Source organism: Gopherus evgoodei, chromosome 6, assembly GCF_007399415.2.
Source record: "Gopherus evgoodei ecotype Sinaloan lineage chromosome 6, rGopEvg1_v1.p, whole genome shotgun sequence".
In the NCBI taxonomy this organism is placed as follows: domain Eukaryota; kingdom Metazoa; phylum Chordata; order Testudines; family Testudinidae; genus Gopherus; species Gopherus evgoodei.
Window position 1 is genome coordinate 93,437,266 of NC_044327.1, and position 19,472 is coordinate 93,456,737.

The 19,472-nt window shown below is 45.3% G+C and overlaps 1 long non-coding RNA gene across 1 annotated transcript in view; it reads right to left on the minus strand.

The window, feature by feature from the left end:
• LOC115654014 overlaps positions 1-19,472 on the minus strand; it is a 37,826-nt gene that overhangs the window by 9,344 nt on the left and 9,010 nt on the right. Inside the window, exon 2 of the long non-coding RNA XR_004001071.1 lies at positions 1,816-1,910. This is a non-coding gene — a long non-coding RNA (uncharacterized LOC115654014). The remainder of the gene's footprint in view (positions 1-1,815; positions 1,911-19,472) is intronic.

Here is a 19,472-nt window from a genome sequence, read left to right on the forward strand (position 1 = left end):
GTCTGTAAACCACTCATCATCGGTAAGGAGGGGTTGGACCAGCTGCCTCTGCCTATATCTGGGTTGCCCCTCTGCAGCCCTAGTACCCTTAACTCAGCCTGCAGCCTAGGGCTTTGCTAGGCTGGAGCTCCCCACCCAGGGCCGTAGCAACAAAGAACGTGGCCCCCTCCGAACATATGTCCGGGGCCCCTTACAATGCAGAAACGATAAAAAACTAAACAACTAAATTAATAACATTTATCCGCCTACCGCCATTATGAACGCAAATACACATTCTTTGAATGGGTCCAACTAAAATTCGAAACTGACCGACAGACAACTGATGTAGCCAATAGCATTATGATGTATCATAATGACTTCACGGTTTTGTCAGTAAAACCGACATGGATTGTGCAATAGCGTCAATAAATGTCACTTACCTAGTTATATCTTACATTTTTTTTGCCACTTTTAGGGGCCCCCTTCCTTGCGGGGCCCCCTCCGGTCGGAGGGTACAGAGGGCGCTCGCTACGCCTCTGTCCCCACCTCCCTCTGCCCTTCCCCAGCACTGCTCCACCCTAGGTGCCTTCCTCAGCTTCCTAAGCAGCCAGGTCCTTCTCTCTCAAAGACTAGAGAGTGTGTCTTCTACAGCCCCTGGCCCTCAGCCCTCTTATAGGATCAGCAGTGGCCAAATTGTGGAATAGCCCCAGCTGTGGCTGCTTCCCCCAGTCAGCCTAGCTTTACCAGCCACAGCCATCTCCAGGCTGCTTTAACCCCTTCAGGGCCTGAGCAGGGTGATCACCCCGCTGCACCCCCCAACAGGCATTTCCAGTTGGATACGTTACATAATGTAAATGGCTGAAAGGAATTAATCATACAGCCTTAGGCCATGGATAACACTTTAACACAATAATTAAGCCCCAAAATGGTATGAATAGCTTCAATACCTGGCAACAGAAGACTCTGTTCATTCATCTACCTCAAGCTTCTTCCCCCACTCCTAGGAGCAGCTGATAACATGATTCACACTGCAAGGCCTATCTAATCCATGTTCTGTTGGACAAGGGAGAAAAGCAAGTTTCAGAGAGAAGGACCTGTCCCCCCTTCTCTCTTTCAGACTAGGGGTTATTAGCTCAAACACCTCCATTTACCAGAACTCTGCAGAATCCACTAATAAAATAAGTGTTCTTGAGGGATTTATAGGTCAAAACCCAATCCTGTAAACTCTCCTAGGAAATAAACTGGCAGCCAGTGTAGATCACAGTGCACCGATGTAACGTGCATCGTGTATGAAAATTCATTCAGACTCTGAGTCAGCAAGATACTTAAGTATCTGCATAACTTTATGCACCTGAGTAGGCTCCTGGACTTCAGTGGAACTACTCAGGGTCTTGAAGGTACAAGTTACATGATGGAGTACCTTAGTGAATCTGAGCCTCAATGAGTGGGCTACAGCATTTTGCATGGCCTTTCATTTCTGAATGATCTTGAGGTGTAACCCTATGGCAGTGACACTGTACAACCTTGAGGTGCCAAAGACACGGCTGACTATGGTGAGGTTCACATCTTCATATTCTAAGAAAATGATGCTGTCTCCTTGCCAAGTGCAAATGATGGACTCATGGTAAATGCTGCTATTTGCACATCCAGCAGCAGCTAAGGAGCCAACCAGACCCTCAGGTGATGAGCCCCATAGCACCTGCCAAACATAGGCCTGCAACAATAGGCAATAATATAATCTTTGCCATATCCTCTAGCTGCTTCCCGAACCCTAGCATTGCCTGTCTTACCCATGCTGAGCTTTGGCAAGTGAGCCCTCCTCCATGCCACACTTACGGATAGATGCTGGAAAAGTCACCCAGCCACTCTAGGTAAATCAGAATTTGGGCCACTGATCACAGAACATGTTGCCGTTTGCACCATTCACGCAGCTGAAAACAGAAGAACAGAGTTAGTAAAAATAAACGATGGGCTGGAAGAGTAATTTATGGACAGTCTGTGGGAAAGCTCATCTGCAACACAGGCATTTCTTTTTGTACTTTATTTTTCAAACTGCTATTAATCACTAACTTCCACCTATGTGAAAGGCTTTTCCCTGTGGGGCTATTGTCCCTCCTTTCATTTAGTCACGGCAAGCCAACCCTGAGCTGGAAATGCTTACCACTCACAAACAACATATTAAAGGGCATTGATATTCCGTTCACATCAGCACCAGACAGCACAGAGGTACTCAAGGAATTGTTTGCTTGTTTATTAAATGAGATGTCCATCCCCCTAGCTCCTCTTGTATTTCCTTAAGAGCCACTTTTCATGCGATGTAGTTCTGGTGCCAAAATGTATTCAAATGGAGCTTTGCAGATTGACAGACACTTGTGTCTATTTGACTCAACTCCATGCTTCTGGCTTCTCTCCAGCTCTTCTGAGAATCAAGATAAGGCTTGTATTTGGTGAGAACTCATGCCTGACAATGTGTGTGCGCCCAGCTAATCAGCGTGACAGTGTAGCAAAATACAATTAATGCACCTGCTGGGGGACACTGCTTTAAGCATAGTTTTGTTTCTGTGAGCTGGAAACTCAGGCATATGAAGAACCGCTAAAAAGCTGAACATATAAGAATCTTGGAAAATACAGCTGATGGGAAAAGGGCCAGAGTAAGGATAGTACAAATACCTTACAGGATGTAACTCAGAGGAAAGGGTTAATTATTCTCACTAGTCAAGGATGACAGAACAAGGAATAACAGAATTAAACTGGAGCAAGGAAAATTTAGTTTAACCAATAGGACAAATTTTCTAGCTGACTGCAAGCATAATTAGATGATGGAACACACAGCCAAAGGAAATGCTGACATCAACAGATAGCATCCAGGCTAGACTTCATAATCATTTTGTTATAGGATATTGGAGGCCTGCCACAGCACAGCAAAATGAACTACATGACCCACTAGTAACCCTTTCCTTTTTCACTAGGGAGAATATCCACATAAGAAGGGTTCCCAGGCCATCCCTGCAATTTGGTATAATGTTCCAAACAGTACATCCATTGTATAACTACTATACATTCTGCAGGGAGAGATCTTGTGCAGTTCTAGAAATTTCTTGGGCATTCATGGGAGATAGCCTCAGTCGTTCTGCCAGCTGCTTCAAAATCACTGCCCAAAACCAAAAAGAAGAAAACAATATTGCTTGCCTGGTGCGCTAATTCAACATGAATATTAAATAAATGTCTAATCTCATCTTTGATAGCACATTTGATTATCCTTGGCTAAATATGTTCATAAATCAAAATTTATTATTTAAAATTGGAGGATATATATTTTTCAGGACACCTTAGGTGTCTTAGTAACAGAACTTCCTTTTAAGATACACCTCTCAAGAGACCTGTGCCAAAAATATTTTAAACAGACATAATTTTCAGTTGAGTTTCTTAAGCTTAATCCTTTTCTTTATCTAAATTTGATTTCGTGTAATCAAGAGTTTAATCTCCAAAGGCAACAGGAATAAGATAAAATACAACTTCAAGCCATCACTCCATGTTTCACTGTAAACCAGATCACAACAAAGGAAAACAGGATGCTCTTCTTTCACAAATGCACTGTTGGTCAATCTGCACCTGCAGAGTGGGAGAATGTTACTACTACTTCTTTTTTCTCCTGTGGGACCCACTCAGATCTCAGACAGACATACAAGTGTGACTCAAGCTTTCTTCCTGTCACTCCCCATTTCGCTGTGCAAGACTGGAGCAATCCTGCTCTTAGATTCTGTGTACACAGTTCCACCAGGCCTTATTAGCAATAATAAAAATCCCTATTTTATTACCGTTTTGCCATGTCAGAATGCTATGCACAATTCTGCTACTGCTCAATCTTGACTTTGGAATTAAGGAGAGTCCAGCATTACCTCACACAATAGCTAAAGGAATTCTATTCAAGGACTGCGGTATTCAAACATATTTTTAAATACGATTTTTGAAAGGCAACCGCATTCTCCTCATTGTCTCCCCAGCAGCTATCATGAATAATAAGAAGAAATAGTATTTGCAGGAAAAATTTAAAAAGAAACATAGTTTCCAGCTGAAATTTGAACGTTTAAGATGCCAGTAATGATGTGGCTACTAATCCCCATCAGCAGTTCCCATCCCACTCACCAGTTTTATTCTGGCTATTCTCAGTTCCCTTTTACAATTTTACACTTCAGTTCCTGTTGTTTGTTAGGAGGTCTTTCACTTCCCTGACGATGGTGCACTCTAACTTCCTGCTGACACACACTACAGGATGTGTGCTCAGTTGCTTTTGGATACAACATCTCTGAAGTTTCTGGCGAACTGCAAGTGTTAGCTGTAAACTATTGTCTTTTTGCTAGCTAATTGAATTGATTCCCCCTCCTTCCCTGTGCCTGAAAATGAGGCTTCAATGGCTAAATGTGCCTGCAGGGAGGCAGTGCCATCCAACTATAAATCCACATCAAAGCTGCCACTAAGTGAAGTTGAGTAATCCTGCTGGATGAGAGGAGTAAGAGCTCATTTTTATTACATGGAGATAATTACATGTAAAATGCTAGAGCCATATCACTCCCTGTGAAATTAATCACACAGAGGGAACAAAAAGACCTTGGGCTTTGACCATTATTCTGGGGCGGGTAAGAAGGCCTCACCCTGCTACCACATTGAACAGATGGGTATTGAGCCTGCAGAAACTGCAGATCCATGCAGAAGCCCTGTGAATATGCCCTACATTAACCTTTCTTCTATGTCAGTATGGCTCTAAAGAAATCACACGTCCACCAGCTTCTCAGGGAAGGGGAGCAAAAATAATGAATCCTAGTTATAGGAAAGGATGATCCAAGAAGTCCTCCAGCCCTACCGCTCCCCACCAGCAGATCCCAACCACTAGAGTGTTTGTGGAGGGGCTCCCACAGGGTCAAACCGAAAAAGCAGGAAGGATTTAGGGGAAATCGCACTTCAACCTTTTTTCTGCATCCCTCCCTAATCACAAGGTGGAAAAGGTGTTCGTCCCCATCTGCAGGAGGGACCATACTGGACGGTGGCAAGAGCACTCATATGATACCTGTAATTCTCAAACACTCTCCAAGCAATTCTGGACACCTTCAGTATCAGTGGCTCTGTGTACATGTTGAACCTCACTCTGCATTTCATTCCATACCTAATGTGACTGTTCATGGCAATTGCACCTGTCCCCTCAGTGATTCAGCAAGGGCACCCACTCTCGGCTTCCAGCTCCCCAGCCATTGCCTTTCTGGGATGGACACCCACATCTCTCTCTCTCCTGAGCAGGGTATTTCCAGGCTGAACAGTTTCCTGCCTTCTCTGTGTTATTCTCAGAAAAGGACAGTCTGCCTACACAGGCCTGCTTACTTTCTCTTCAGGGATTAACACCAGAGTAATAAGTTACCACTCAGCACTTCCTGTGCAAGCCTATTTTACTCTTAAGGTAAAAGCACTACAGAGAAAACATTAAAACAATAAAATAACCTACCAATGCATCAGATTCGCCACAAAATATCTTCAACATGGGTTCTGGCAGGTGACTCCTTCAAGCCCCCCTCTCGCCCCCAAAGGGAGGGGAGTTTCTTTGTGCTCCCAAGGTCATAGCAGCCTCAGCTCAGAATTAGCATCCAATCTTATTAACTCTCAGTAAGCCAAGTCCTTCTAACCCTTCCCTAAAGAGTGGGGCCCTCCATGGAGTAGAGGTCCTGTCTGTTTCCTTTCCATTTGCCTTGAGCCTGTTTGAAACCTGGTTAGTTATCCAAAAATATTTTCCCTGTCTGTTGGTCCCTGCAAAAATCCAGTTTGACCTAGTATATGCAAACCTCTCCAAGGGTTGGGGATTATAGCCAAAGGAATTACATTAGCATACCCAAAATTACATACAGTCTCACAGTAACAACAAACAATTGCATTTTAAATGCAATGGACCCTAAAGGCATTGGACTTAATTCAATAATGTTTATCTTAATTCCATAAGAGTTGCAGGATATTGTCATACCATTCACTCCTAATTATTTTATAGGAACAAAATAATACATTTAAAAAATAACCTGCTGTTAATAAAAATGTACACAATACAGCAATCTTGGCCTTAAGGGACCATCCAAACTTGGTTCCCTAGCATAATCAAGGCCAGAGTCATTCCAGGATCATCTGCAAATCTTCATTTAACAACATGCTCTCCACATTTTGTAGCAGTTTTTAGTATCAGGTGTGCTAGTAAATGCACCACTTTCCCTGAAAATTGTGTTGATATTCTAAATTTAAATGTGTTTTCTATCTTGCATGAAGATATAGAGCAGATTAATAAATACACCTTTTCTGGGGGAAAGACAGGGGGCCTTATTATTCCACCTTTGAAGGATTTGCTTGCCTAAAAAGTGGCAGCCCCCGTTCAGGCATCATTTCTGCAGGGAGGGTGATGGGGTAAGTTAGAAGTGTTGCCACCTTGCACAAATCACCCAGTTTGGACCCCACTTGGAGCCAGTCTGCTTCTGATGATAGAAGCCCCAGTTTTCAGGGGAATTCCAGACCTGCCTGGGAAAAGCCTCTTTTGAGTGGCTGTCTTCCACATTTCCTCACCTCCTATACAAGTGCAGTCAATCAGAGCTACCACAGGAGACAGTGCTCTCTATGTCCCTCCCGTCAGGAGCCAACAAAAGAGTTTGTGTAGTGAATGGGGAGAGGGAGCAGCCAACATCACTTTCACGATAGGGGCTGGGGACAGGAGGTGAAAGAACCCAGCAACTCAGGCCTCTCTGTGTTCCTCTCCCCTCCCCAGTACCACTGCAACCCCAGACTTGGGAAGGGGGCAAAGACCACCCTGCTGGAGCTGAACCCCAAGCTGAGGCCTAGAGGGAGGGTAAAGAGCCCTGAAAGCTGGCCCCCACCCATCCCCTCAGGTCTGGAGGCAGGGTGAAGAGCCCCTGAAGTTGCCACCCTGCCCATGGGAGGGTGAAGAACCACCACAGCAGCAGGTGGAACAGAACAGGGCAGATGTGGGGTTTGGGTGTGTGGGACTGTTGTGTAGCTGGGTGGGAAGAGTTGATATTGGCCTGGGGCAGATATGAGGGCTTGGGGCACAGAAATAATTGAAGTGGGGGATGATGGGTGGACAATTAATTGCTGGCCTGAATGGGTGTGGGGTCGGGAAGAGAGGATAGAGAATGAATTAACTGGAATTTGTGGGCTTGGGAGGAAGCTGGAAGCTCCATGCCATCAGGCAGCACTTTATACAAATTTGTGTCTTCTGGAAGGCGCTCCCACCATGGAGTCAAACCCACATGACTCACTATAGGTTAGTGAGAGCTGGTAACATTAACTGTCACACACAGATACTTGAGAGGGGCAGACTGTGCTCAAAATCCAGAACATGCTTCTTAAAACTTTCCCTCAAAACTCATGCTTTGGAGGTCTAGCTTATGATTTTTTAACTATTGGGGTTGGCAATACTAAATTAGGTACAACTACCACACTCCATCCCCTTTCCTGTACCGCACCATAACTCATTTAGGACTTTTTGGAACGCATTACACAGCATCAAGCCCCAGAGATACTGTATTGAAAGCCCTGTTTGTAGGTGCTTCATAGATAAAAGTCCCACATGTTTGCTTAGTCACAAAGAATTAATTCACAAATATTGTAAACCGTATTTGCAATACCTTTGAATAACTTTTATAGATTTCCTCCTTTCCACTTCAGTTACACATAGCACAAAGGAAGATTTCCACATAAATATTTGTGTTTCTGTATTTTAGAGAAACAAGGTGGGCGAGGTAATACATTTTATTGGACCAACTTCTGTTGGTGAAAGTTACAAGCTTTCAAGCTATACAGAAAACTCTGTAGTGTGACCTTAAAATGTGGCGAGTATATGTTACCTGGATTTTTCTTCAGAGCTTGAGAAGAATGGCAGCATCTTAGTTTTATTCCGTACACTTCAGCCTTGCCAGCGAACAAAAATGTAAGGTTCCTCAAAGGCTTTAGCATTTTAGGCCTCAGGTTTATAGTTGGCTGATGAGACAGGAAATATGTGGCCTGAATCCAAAGTAGTACAGGTATCTGGGAGTACTGGGATCAGCATAGAAAAGATCGATTTCCCTAGATTTTTGTAAGTCTTTCTTTGGAGAACTGTCTTTTTACCATAAGTTCAGCTAAGTCAGTTCTCTGAAAACGTCTGCTCAGTGTGAAGCAGCAGTCAAAAAATGAACAGAATGTTAAGAACCACTAAGAAAGGGATATAATGGCACCATATAAATCCATGGTACGCCCACATCTTGAATACTGTGTGCAGTTCTGGTTGCCCCATCTCAGAAAGAAATAAATTATAATCGGAAGAAGTACAGAGAAATGCAACAGCTTCCATACAAGAGGAGAGAAAAAGATTGGGACTGTTTAACTTAGAAAAGAGGCGACTAAGGGGAGGATATGATAAAGGTCTATAAAATCATGAATGGTGTGAAGAAAGGGAATAGGGAAGTGTCATTTACCCCCTCACATAACACAAGAACTAGAGGTCTCCCAATGAAATTAATAGTGAGCAGGTTTAAAACAAACAAAAGGAAGTATTTCTTCACACAATGCACAGTCAATCTGTGGAACTCGTTGCCACGGGATGTTCATAGACTCTAGGACTGGAAGGGACGTCGAGAGGTCATTGGGTCCAGTCCCCTGCCCTCATTGCAGGACCAAATACTGTCTAGACCATCCCGCATAGACATTTATCTAACCTACTCAAATATTTCCAGCGATGGAGACTCCACAACCTCCCTAGGCAATTTATTAGGCAGTTTAACTACCCTGACAGTTAGGAACTTTTTCCTAATGTCCAACCTAAATCTCCCTTGCTGCAGTTTAAGCCCATTGCTTCTTGTTCTATCATTAGAGGCTAAGGTGAACAAATTTTCTCCCTCCTCCTGATGACACCCTTTTAGATACCTGAAAACTGCTATCATGTCCCCTCTCAGTCTTCTCTTTTCCAAACTAAACAAACCCAATTCCTTCAGCCTTCCTTCATAGGTCATGTTCTCTAGACCTTTAATCATTCTTGTTGCTCTTCTCTGGACCCTCTCCAATTTCTCCACATCTTTCTTGAAATGCGGTGCCCAGAACTGGACACAATACTCCAGTTGAGGCCTAACCAGCGCAGAGTAGAGCAGAAGAATGACTTATCGTGTCTTGTTTACAACACACCTGTTAATGCATTCCAGAATCACGTTTGCTTTTTTTTGCAACAGTATCACAGCTTGTGGTCCACTATGACCCCTAGATCTCTTTCTGGCATACTCCTTCCTAGACAGTCTCTTCCCATTCTGTATCTGTGAAACTGATTGTTCCTTCCTAAGTGGAGCACTTTGCATTTATCTTTATTGAACTTCATCCAGTTTACCTCAGACCATTTCTCCAATTTGTCCAGATCATTTTGAATTTTGACCCTGTCCTCCAAAGCAGTTGTAATCCCTCCCAGTTTGGTATCATCTGAAAACTTAATAAGTGTACTTTCTATGCCAACATCTAAGTCGTTGATGAAGATATTGAACAGAGCCGGTCCCAAAACAGACCCTTGCGGAACCCCACTTGTTAAACCTTTCCAGCAGGATTGGGAGCCATTAATAACTACTCTCTGAGTACAGTTATCCAGCCAGTTATGCATCCACCTTATAGTAGCCCCATCTAACTTGTGTTGCCTAGTTTATCGATAAGGATATCATGCGAGACCATATCAAATGCCTTACTAAACTCGAGTTATACAACATCCACCACTTCTCCCTTATCCACAAGACTCTTTATCCTATCAGAGAAAGATATCAGATTGGTTTGACACAATTTGTTCTTTACAAATCCATGTTGACTATTCCCTATCACCTTACCGCCTTCCAAGTGTTTGCAGATGATTTCTTTAATTACTTGCTCCATTATCTTCCCCGGCACAGAAGTTAAACTAACTGGTCTGCAGTTTCCTGGGTTGTTTTTATTTCCCTTTTTATAGATGGGCACTATATTTGCCCTTTTCCAGTCTTCTGGAATCTCTCCCGTCTCCCATGGCTTTCCAAAGATAATAGCTAGAGGCTCAGATACCTCCTCTATTAACTCCTTGAGTATTCTAGGATGCATTTCATCAGGCCCTGGTGACTTGCAGGCATCTAACTTTTCTAAGTGATTTTTAACTTGCTCTTTTTTTATTTTATCTTCTAAACCTACCCCCTTCCCATAAGCATTCACTATGTTAGACATTCCTTCAGACTTCTCAGTGAAGACAGAAACAAAGAAGTCATTAAGCATCTCTGCCATTTCCAAGTTTCCTGTTACTGTTTCTCCCTCCTCACTGAGCAATGGGCCTACCCTGTCCTTAGTCTTCCTCTTGCTTCTAATGTATTGATAAAAAGTCTTCTTGTTTCCCTTTATTCCCATAGCTAGTTTGAGCTCATTTTGTGCCTTTGCCTTTCTAATCTTGCCCCTGCATTCCTGTGTTGTTTCCCTATATTCATCCTTTGTAATCTGACCTAGTTTCTATTTTTTATATGACTCCTTTTTATTTTGTAGGTCATGCAAGATCTCGTGGTTAAGCCAAGGTGGTCTTTTGCCACATTTTCTATATTTCCTACCCATCAGAATAGCTTGCTTTTGGGCCCTTACTAGTGTCCCTTTGAAAAACTGCCAACTCTCCTCAGTTGTTTTGCCTCTCAGTCTTGATTCCCATGGGACCTTACCTATCAGCTCTCTGAGCTTACCAAAATCCACCTTCCTGAAATCAATTGTCTCTATTTTGCTGTACTCCCTTCTACCCTTCCTTAGAGTTGCAAACTCTATGATTTCATGATCACTTTCACCCAAGCTTGTGAAAGCCAGAAGTATAACTGGGTTAAAAAAAGAATTAGATAAGTTCATGGACAATAGGGCCATCAATGGCTATTAGCCAAGCTGCTCTGGGTGTAGGGTGACCAGACAGCAAGTGTAAAAAATCGGGACGGGTGTGGGGGGTAATAGGAGCGTATATAAGAAAAAGCCCCAAATATCAGGACTGTCCCTATAAAATCGGGACATCTGGTCACCCTATCTGGGTGTCCCTAAGCCTCTGACTGCCAGAAGCTGGGACTGAATGACAGAGGATGGATCACTCAGCAAGTGCCCTATTCTGTTCATTCCCTCTGAACAGGAGCGGCTCTAGGTATTTTGCCGCCCCAAGCACAGCAGGTAGGCTGCCTTCAGCGGCTTGCCTGTGGGAAGTCCCCGGTCCCGTGGATTCGGCGGGACCAGCGGACCCTCTGCAGGCATGCCGCCGAAGGCAACCTGCCTGCCACCCTCGTGGCGACCAGCAGAGCACTCCCCGTGGCTTGCCACTCCAGGCACACGCTTGGCGTGCTGGTGCCTGGAGCCGCCCCTGCCTCTGAAGCATCTGGCACCAGCCACAGTCAGAAGATAGGATACTGGACTAGATGGACCACTGGTCTGATCCAGTATGACCATTCTTATGTTCTTAAGGATCTACTAATCCTCACCTCATCTGAGCCTCTGTTCTCTCTTTAGCAGAGATAAAATCTCAATTTAGGACAGTTAATAATTAAATGTAAATTACACAGGCTCTGTAGCCTTAGGGGCAACAAATTCTTTCTTTCCATCTCCCTCCCAAATACACTGCAGCAGACCAGACATTCTAACTGAGGGCTTCCCTAATAAGTAAAGATGAAATAAGTAAAGATGCCCTACTCCAGCAGAACGGGTTAAATGCAGCCCTGAAGAGGGCTACCGCTGGGATACAAGGAGTGAGGGCAGCTGAGGGAATAGCTGACCACAGGTGTGGCCAGCTCAATTAGGGGCCAACTGGCTCTGATAAGAGGGCTGGGGGCCAAAAACTGGAGGAGTCTCACTCTAGCCCTGGAGTGGGAAGGTCTCGCTGCCTGGATGCAAGGTACCTGAAGCAGAGCAGAGCAGTGCAGGGCTGTAGAAGGGCAAAGGGAGCTGGGGAGCTCCAGCCTGGTAAACCCCCAGACTGCAGGCTTTGTTGAAGGCCTATGAAAGGTATTGGGTCTGCAGAGGGGCAGTCCAGGGATAGGCAAAGGCAACAGGTCCTATTCCCTTGCCAATGATGAGTGGCCATGACAGACTGCAGTCTGACCCACAGAACGGGGGCTAGATGATGACTGGTAGTAGCCATTGAGGCAAGGTGGGCTTAGAGCAGGGGTGGGCAAACTTTTTGGGCTGCAGGCCGCATCTGGGTGTGGAAATTGTATGTGGGGCAGGGGGTTGGGGTATGGAAGGGAATGCAGGGTGTTGGAGGGGGTGCAGTGTGCAGGACGGGGCTCAGGACAAGGGATTGGGGCAGAGGAGGGGTGCAGGGTATCTGAGGGGGCTCAGGGAAGAGGGTTGGGGTGCAGGAACAGTGCGGGGTGCAGGAGGGGGCTCAGGGCAGGGGTGCAGACTGTGGGACGGGGCTCAGGGCAGGGCCTGGGGTGCAGGAGGGGTGCAGGAGGGGTGCAGGGTGTACAAGGGGGCTCAGGGCAGGGAGTTGGGTGCAGGAGGGGTTCAGGGTCCAGCCCAGCACCGCTTACTTAAAGTGGCTTTGGGGGGAGGAGGGCAGCAGCAGGCTCCCTGCATGCCTGCCTGGTCCCACGCCATGATGCTCCAGAAAGTGCTGCAGCCCCCGGGGAGGGAAAAGGGTGGAGGGTTCTGCATGCGCTGCTCTTACCGCACCTTCAGGTATCTCCCCCAAAGCTCCCATTGGCCCCTGTTCCCCATTCCCAGCCAATAGAAGCTGTGGGGGGTGGTGTCTAAAGGCAAGGGCAATGCATGGAGCCCTCTGCCCCCCTGCTTCTGAGAGCAGCGCGTGGCCCGCAGTGCCACAGGGGGCAATCGCATGGGCCGGATCCAAAGTGAGGGATTTTCACTGGAAAACTTCCAATCAGCACTAATGGAAACTTTCCATACAGCTTCAGAAACAGATACTCAGCATGTATAGTAACCAATAAACACAACCTTACTTCTGGATGGTTCTGTCTGAATTACCCTGTCCTGCTTTGCTATCTACATGAGTGCAGACACACACAGGCAGTGTTACCAACTCTCATGATTTCATCGTGAGTCTCATGGTAATTATTGTTTTCATTGAAGCCCCAGGTCCTGGAGTCAAGTGGATATGTGCTGTGTTCAGCCTTTGTGCTTAAAGAAAAAATGTTTCTAGCCCTCGTGGCTGTGGAGAAAGCTTCAAAATGTGACCCAAGTGCTCCCTAAATGCTCAAAAAGCAGAAGGCAAATAAACACCAAATCTGCTATTTTTACCTAATCTCATCATTTCAAAGCCAATCTCATGATTTTTGAATATTTGAGATAGCATTCATTGTTAAATTCAAACAAAAAATGTGTCTCTCCTGCTAATAATATTATCCCTTTCTTTGGGTTTAAAACAAATCAAAGGCTGCCGTTTAAAGCATGTGGCTTAAATTTCAAGTAAGTACATCTATCTTTCTTAAAAGGTGGAGGGCACAGTACCTTTTGCTTTCCCCAGTCTGATGTACATCTGCAGTGCCTCAGATTATATTTTAAATGTTTGCATAGCAGTATCCATTATAGTGTGTGACTTTCTACAGCATAGCACATATGTTGTTGTTTTTCCAGAACGACCAGAGATAGATGTTCCCAACACAGCACAGAGAAAAAACGAATTGATCACATAACACAATATGAAGCTCTGTAATTTCCCTGCCTCCTGCTATTCTAACTAGACACTGGGTGGCAGTATTGTATGAACATTAACATCCATACAGTCATGTCTGAGTTTAAAGAAATGTATTGGTACATGAAATCAAAAGCAAGCTTTTTGTTTGGTTATCCCATTTCCTGTGGTACCAGCTAATTCACCAAAGAAAACAGTCAAATTATTTCAGTTTCTAGATGATGCAGTTGTATGCAGCCTTCTTGTAGTCCTGTTGGTCCCAAGGTATTAGAGAAACAAGATGGATGAGATTATATCTTTTACTGCATCAACTTCTGTTGGTGAGCGAGACAAGCTTTCACGCTTACACAGAGCTCTTCTTCAGGTCTGGGAAATATATTCAGAATGTGACAGCTAAATGCAAGGTGGAACAAACTGTTTAGTATAAGTAATTAACGTATTTCAAGGGACAGATGAAATGGTCCATGAACACCTCTCCAGCCAGGAAGGGGGTGGGGGGGGGGAAGAAGGGAGGAAGCTGGCAGGAGCAGGGGCGGGGCTAGACAGTGTTGGTTTTAGATTGTTGCAATAAGCCATAAATCATGGGTGGTGTGTCCAATAGGCTGGCAAAGGCTGTGCCTCCCCAAGCAGCCCTAAGTGGCCCTGCCTATGCTCCTCCCCTGCTTGCTCTTTCCCCAGGCCAGGCTGCTCCTTTTCAGTTCTGCTGGGCTAGGGCGGCTGGGACTTGGGATGGGGACTGGGGCCACCAGGGCTGTGCCGCCCAGCACTGCAAGAGAGAGGGCTGGAAGCGCTGCCAACACTGTGCTTGGGGGAGTCTGGGGAAGGCCACTCTCCCTCCTTGCGCTTGGGGGCCAGAGGGGCCATGCACCACCTGCCCACCCTGTGCTTAGGAGCTGGGGGAGGAGAAGGGGCGGGGCCAGCCAGGGGCTAGCCTCCCCCTGCTGGCAGGGCATCTGCTGCCCATGCTATAAATCTAGCAAAGTTACAATATTTAAGCTCCCAGGGTCATCTTTGGAAGGTGTTGTGCTGGTTTCCTTTGAGGATGAGTATTTATCAGAACATTCTATAACCCACTAACCCCCAGCTCCACACACATATAGAGCTTTCCCACCCCCACTTTATGGCTGGAGAGGTGTTAACAGGCCATTTCACCTTGAAATAACTCCTTATGCTAAATAATCTGTTCCACCTTGTATTTTGCTGTGACACTCTGAGTACATTTGCCAGACCTGAAGAAGAGTTCTGTGTAAATTTGACTGTTTGTCTCTTTCACCAACAGAAGTTGGTTCAATAAAAGCTATTGCGTCACCTCTCTTGTCTCTCTAATATACCGGGACCAACACAGCTACAACACTGGAAGATACCAAATTTTGCTGTCTGAAATGGAAACAACATGAAGAAAAAGGAAGCAGAACTTAACAGTGACATCTACTTCCTGAGCAAATGCAAGAAACAAATCATCCCCAGAAGTCTCACCATCTATATCTTGCTGACCACTGCATACAACTGCAAATATGCTGAACAGCTCCGCAGAAGGACATGAGAAAAACTGAGGAACAACTTATTGTACCTCTCATACTCCAAAGGGGACCACCTCAAATAAGAAATCACCTCACGCTCCTACACACTGGAAAAAAAAGAATTAGGAAATTTACCTGGAAATCATGCACCACCTGACCCAAAACAACTATCAAAAAAACCTTATGACAGCCATCCAACACAGAAACAAAAAGTGGCATCAGCTATAACAGCTCCACAACCCACGAAACACCACCTCCGAGAGAAACCATGACATCCGGACCCACCGCATGGACCCTATATGACACTCCATCAGCTTATCAAGGCTACCCCTAACCAGGGCTGAATTATCTGTACTCTCCAAGGAACTGAACTTCTTCCCCACCACTGAACTGGGTACAGTTCTAACATAAGGAGAAATAAAAATTCCTCCGCCAACTCCACTTCAAAGAATTCTTTCACAGCAATGATTAAACTACCCACAATTACCACTTTCCCACCATCAGTCATAAGAAAAAAGAATCATCTAACTGGACACCACACAGCAGACAAAACTTCACTCTTGATCATGACATTGATTGCATCAGGAAAAAAAACTGACTGAATTTCTTATCAAACATCACAATCTCTCCACAACCAAGAGGACAGATATATCATCCCTGATATCTAGCCACCCAGTAGTGATCAAACCATCAGACAACGGGGGTGCCATTGTAGTCCTCAACTGTGCTGACTATGTTAATGAGGGCAACCAACAACTCTCCAACACCACATATTATAAAGAACTCAAAGAAAACCTCCAGCCACATTAAATCCTTCCCCAAACAACTCCAAGAGAAACTCCACAACCTCATCCCCCATGAACCCACCCCAGGGAACTTCTATATGCTTCCCAAAATACACAAACAAGGGAACCCAGGCAGACCCATCTTATCTGCCCACTGCACTCTTACTGAAGGAAAATTGGGACTCATAGAAACCATCCTCAAACCACTCACCAGACAAAGGGCCAGCTTCCTCCAGGATATTGCCAACTTCATCCAGAAACTCTGCAACATTAACAGCCTCCCTTAGAATACCATCCTTGCCATCATGGATGTCACAGCCCTATACACTAACATCCCTCTCAATGATGGCATCACTGCAAAATGTTTACAAGATAACGGACAATACACAGATATCCACCCCAAACATAGCCACACCCATGACAATTTTACATTCAACAAGAAACACTTTGCCCAAATCATGGGTAGTAGGATGGCTCCCCAGTATGCCAACCTCTTCCTGCACCACCTTAAAGAAGTCAATGATATACCTGAGATATATTGATGATATTTTCATTCTCTGCACAGCCAACCTAAATGCCTTCATAGATTTCCACCATAAGTTCAGCAATCACCATCCATCCATTGAACTCTCTTTAGAACACTCCCACGCTAGCACCAACTTCCTGGACATCACGATCAGCTTCAACAATGAAACCCTGCAGACAACTATATACAAGAAACCCACAGTTCACCACACCTACCTTCACAGATCCGGTAACCACCCCAAACACACCAAAAATCACTTATCTACAGCCAAGCACTCGGTTATCACACAATAGGCTCCTAGAAGAAAGCCTGGGATATACACTTTGTAGCGGTGCGGGACTCACCCCTGAGGCGCTTCCCACTTGTCATCTCTTGGAATTAGCTTGTCCAGCCATTGGAGTGCCCTCTGCAGGTTGGTGTCCCACTGCCGCTTGGCCCCCGCATCCCTCTCTGGTGCCCTGTTATCTGGGAGTGCTGCCCCCTGGAAGTAACCCCTCACTCTTGGGGTCTCCCCTCCACACAGAACCCCCATCCCCACCTCACCTCAGTCATAGGCTACTGCCAGTCACCAACTTGCCCCCACTCCCTGGGGAAGACTGCAGTATAAGCCACTCACTACAGGCAAGGCAGTTTTGGACCTGCTACCTTTCTCTGCAACCCAGTACCTCTTTGGGGCCTTGGACAAGGCCCTGCAGCCTGGGGAGTTGCCAGCCTGGAGCTCCCCAGCCCCTCTAGCCTTTCTCCAGCCCTGCCTCACTCTAGGCACCCTGAGCTTCCCAGCAGCCAGGATCTTCTCTCTCTGCCTGAGCTTCAGCCTAGCAGCCCCTTTACAGGGCCAGCTGCAGCCTGATCGGGCGTGACCCAGCTGCTGCTGTTTCCCCAATCAGCCTAGGGTTTTCTCTCTCAGGGCTGGCTTTTAATCCCTTCTTAGTCAGAGCGGGCTGACCGCCCCGCTACACACTTTAATACACTTGAAACTACCTTCACCAAACAAGGACAATCCATCAGAGAAGTAGATCACATCAAGAGAATGTGCTTCAATACAGAAATAAAATCCCGTCCAGCAGCACAACCCTAGTTGTCACCTACCATCCCATACTGGAACCCATAAGCGGCACCATCAAACAATTGTAACCCATACTCAATAGGGACCCCATCCTGAACCCCCTCTTCCGGCCTTCAATCAACCCACATAACCTCTCCAAGCTCATCAGAAAAAAGTTCCCCACAGACCAGGACACACCAACTCAGAGGCACCAGACCCTGCCAGAACAGATGCAAAACCTGCAGACGTATCTTCACTGCTACAATAAACACCACCCACAATACACCTTTCAAGATCCATCGATCCTATACCTGCCCTTCACAACATGTGGTTTGCCTCATCCAGTTCACTAAATGCCCCAACAACTATGTGGGTGAAACCAGACATTCACTATGCTCTCAAATAAATAAATGCAGAAAAATGATAAAGGACAAAAACATCATATCACTTGTGGGTGAACATTTTTCACTAAGCGACCATTGTAGATCTGGCTTCTCAGCCTTATCCTCAAAGGAAACCTGCACAATACCTTAAAAAGATGAGCCTGGGAGCTTATTAAATCCTTAACTTTGCTAGACACTAAAAATCATGGACCAAATAGAGACACTGGATTTATGGCTTATTACAACAATGTATAACCCGCTAACCCCCTCTCCACTTCCTCCCACTGCCACCGGCCTCCCCCCAGTGACTGGAGAGACATTAACGGGCTACTGCACCTTGAATGGTCCCTTGAAATAAATGTGAACTACATATGCTAAACCATCTGTTCCACCTTCTGTGTTAGCTGTCACACTCTGAGTATCTTTCCCAGACCTGAAAAAGAGCTCTGTGTAACTCAAAGGCTGGTCTCTTTCACTACTAGAAGCTGGTGCAATAAAAGACATTACCTCATCCACTTTGTCTTGCTAGATGTTTCAGTGACAAAAATCCCACTAGATTAGATAAGCATCACTCCCTGAACTCAGTCATTGCTATAGGACCAAAATGAATGGCGTGGTTTGGTTCTTGGACAGTAGAAAAAGTTAGTGCATCGTTGTAGGCTATTTTAAAATAGTTTTAAAAAAACTATATGGCATCCTTCTGTCTCAGCTAGGAAGGGCAAAGAGCCTAAACAGACTTATACTCCTTAAAACCCAAACCCTGCAGTCCTTACTCTTTGAAGTCAATGACAGTTAAAAAGTTAGTAGAGAATGAGGGCTGACATTTTCAAAAGTAACTGATCATTTTGGTCCTTTGTTTTTGGGTGCACAATTTGAGATAAAGGGGCTGAATTACCCCAAAATCCACAGTGCTGCAACCTCATCTGAGGCTCCTGGCAGGATGAGTCCTCACGAGAGTTTGGCTTAAGCAAGAATCGCAAGATTTTGATCTCTAGATCGATCCAAATTTCATTCATCACTGGCCTTGATGTGGAGCCGGAGGAGAGGAAGAAAGATGAGGCAACGGTGGCTGTTTATCATTTCCTGATTTTCAGGGCAATTAGGGAAAAATTCAGCCCCCTACATAGTCTTCAGTCTACTCCACATTATACTAGATTATAATGGCTCTTACTGTGGCTGGGGATTGCAGAGCCATAACCTGTGTTGGCCAGGCTCCAGTATGTCTCATACATTGGTGGGCCAGGAGTGATAGTGCTGTGCCAGGTATGCTGATTTTATATTAGACAGGGATTTCACAGGTGGGATGCTCTTTAACTGGAACAGAACAAAGAGGCCATTAGCAGGGCCAGAACTTGGTACCGAAAACAGAACCTGTCATATTTTTTTCACATGGGTACAGTCTGCAGATATGCCAATACAATTATGGTTAGTAATAATAATTTACATAGCTGTTTCCATCCAGGGGAAGAGTCATTAGCCCCATTTTACAGAGGGGGAGCTGTGTCACAGGCCTGTGAAATGAGTTGCCCTTGTTGCTCATTTCTGTTAGCCTCATGGAT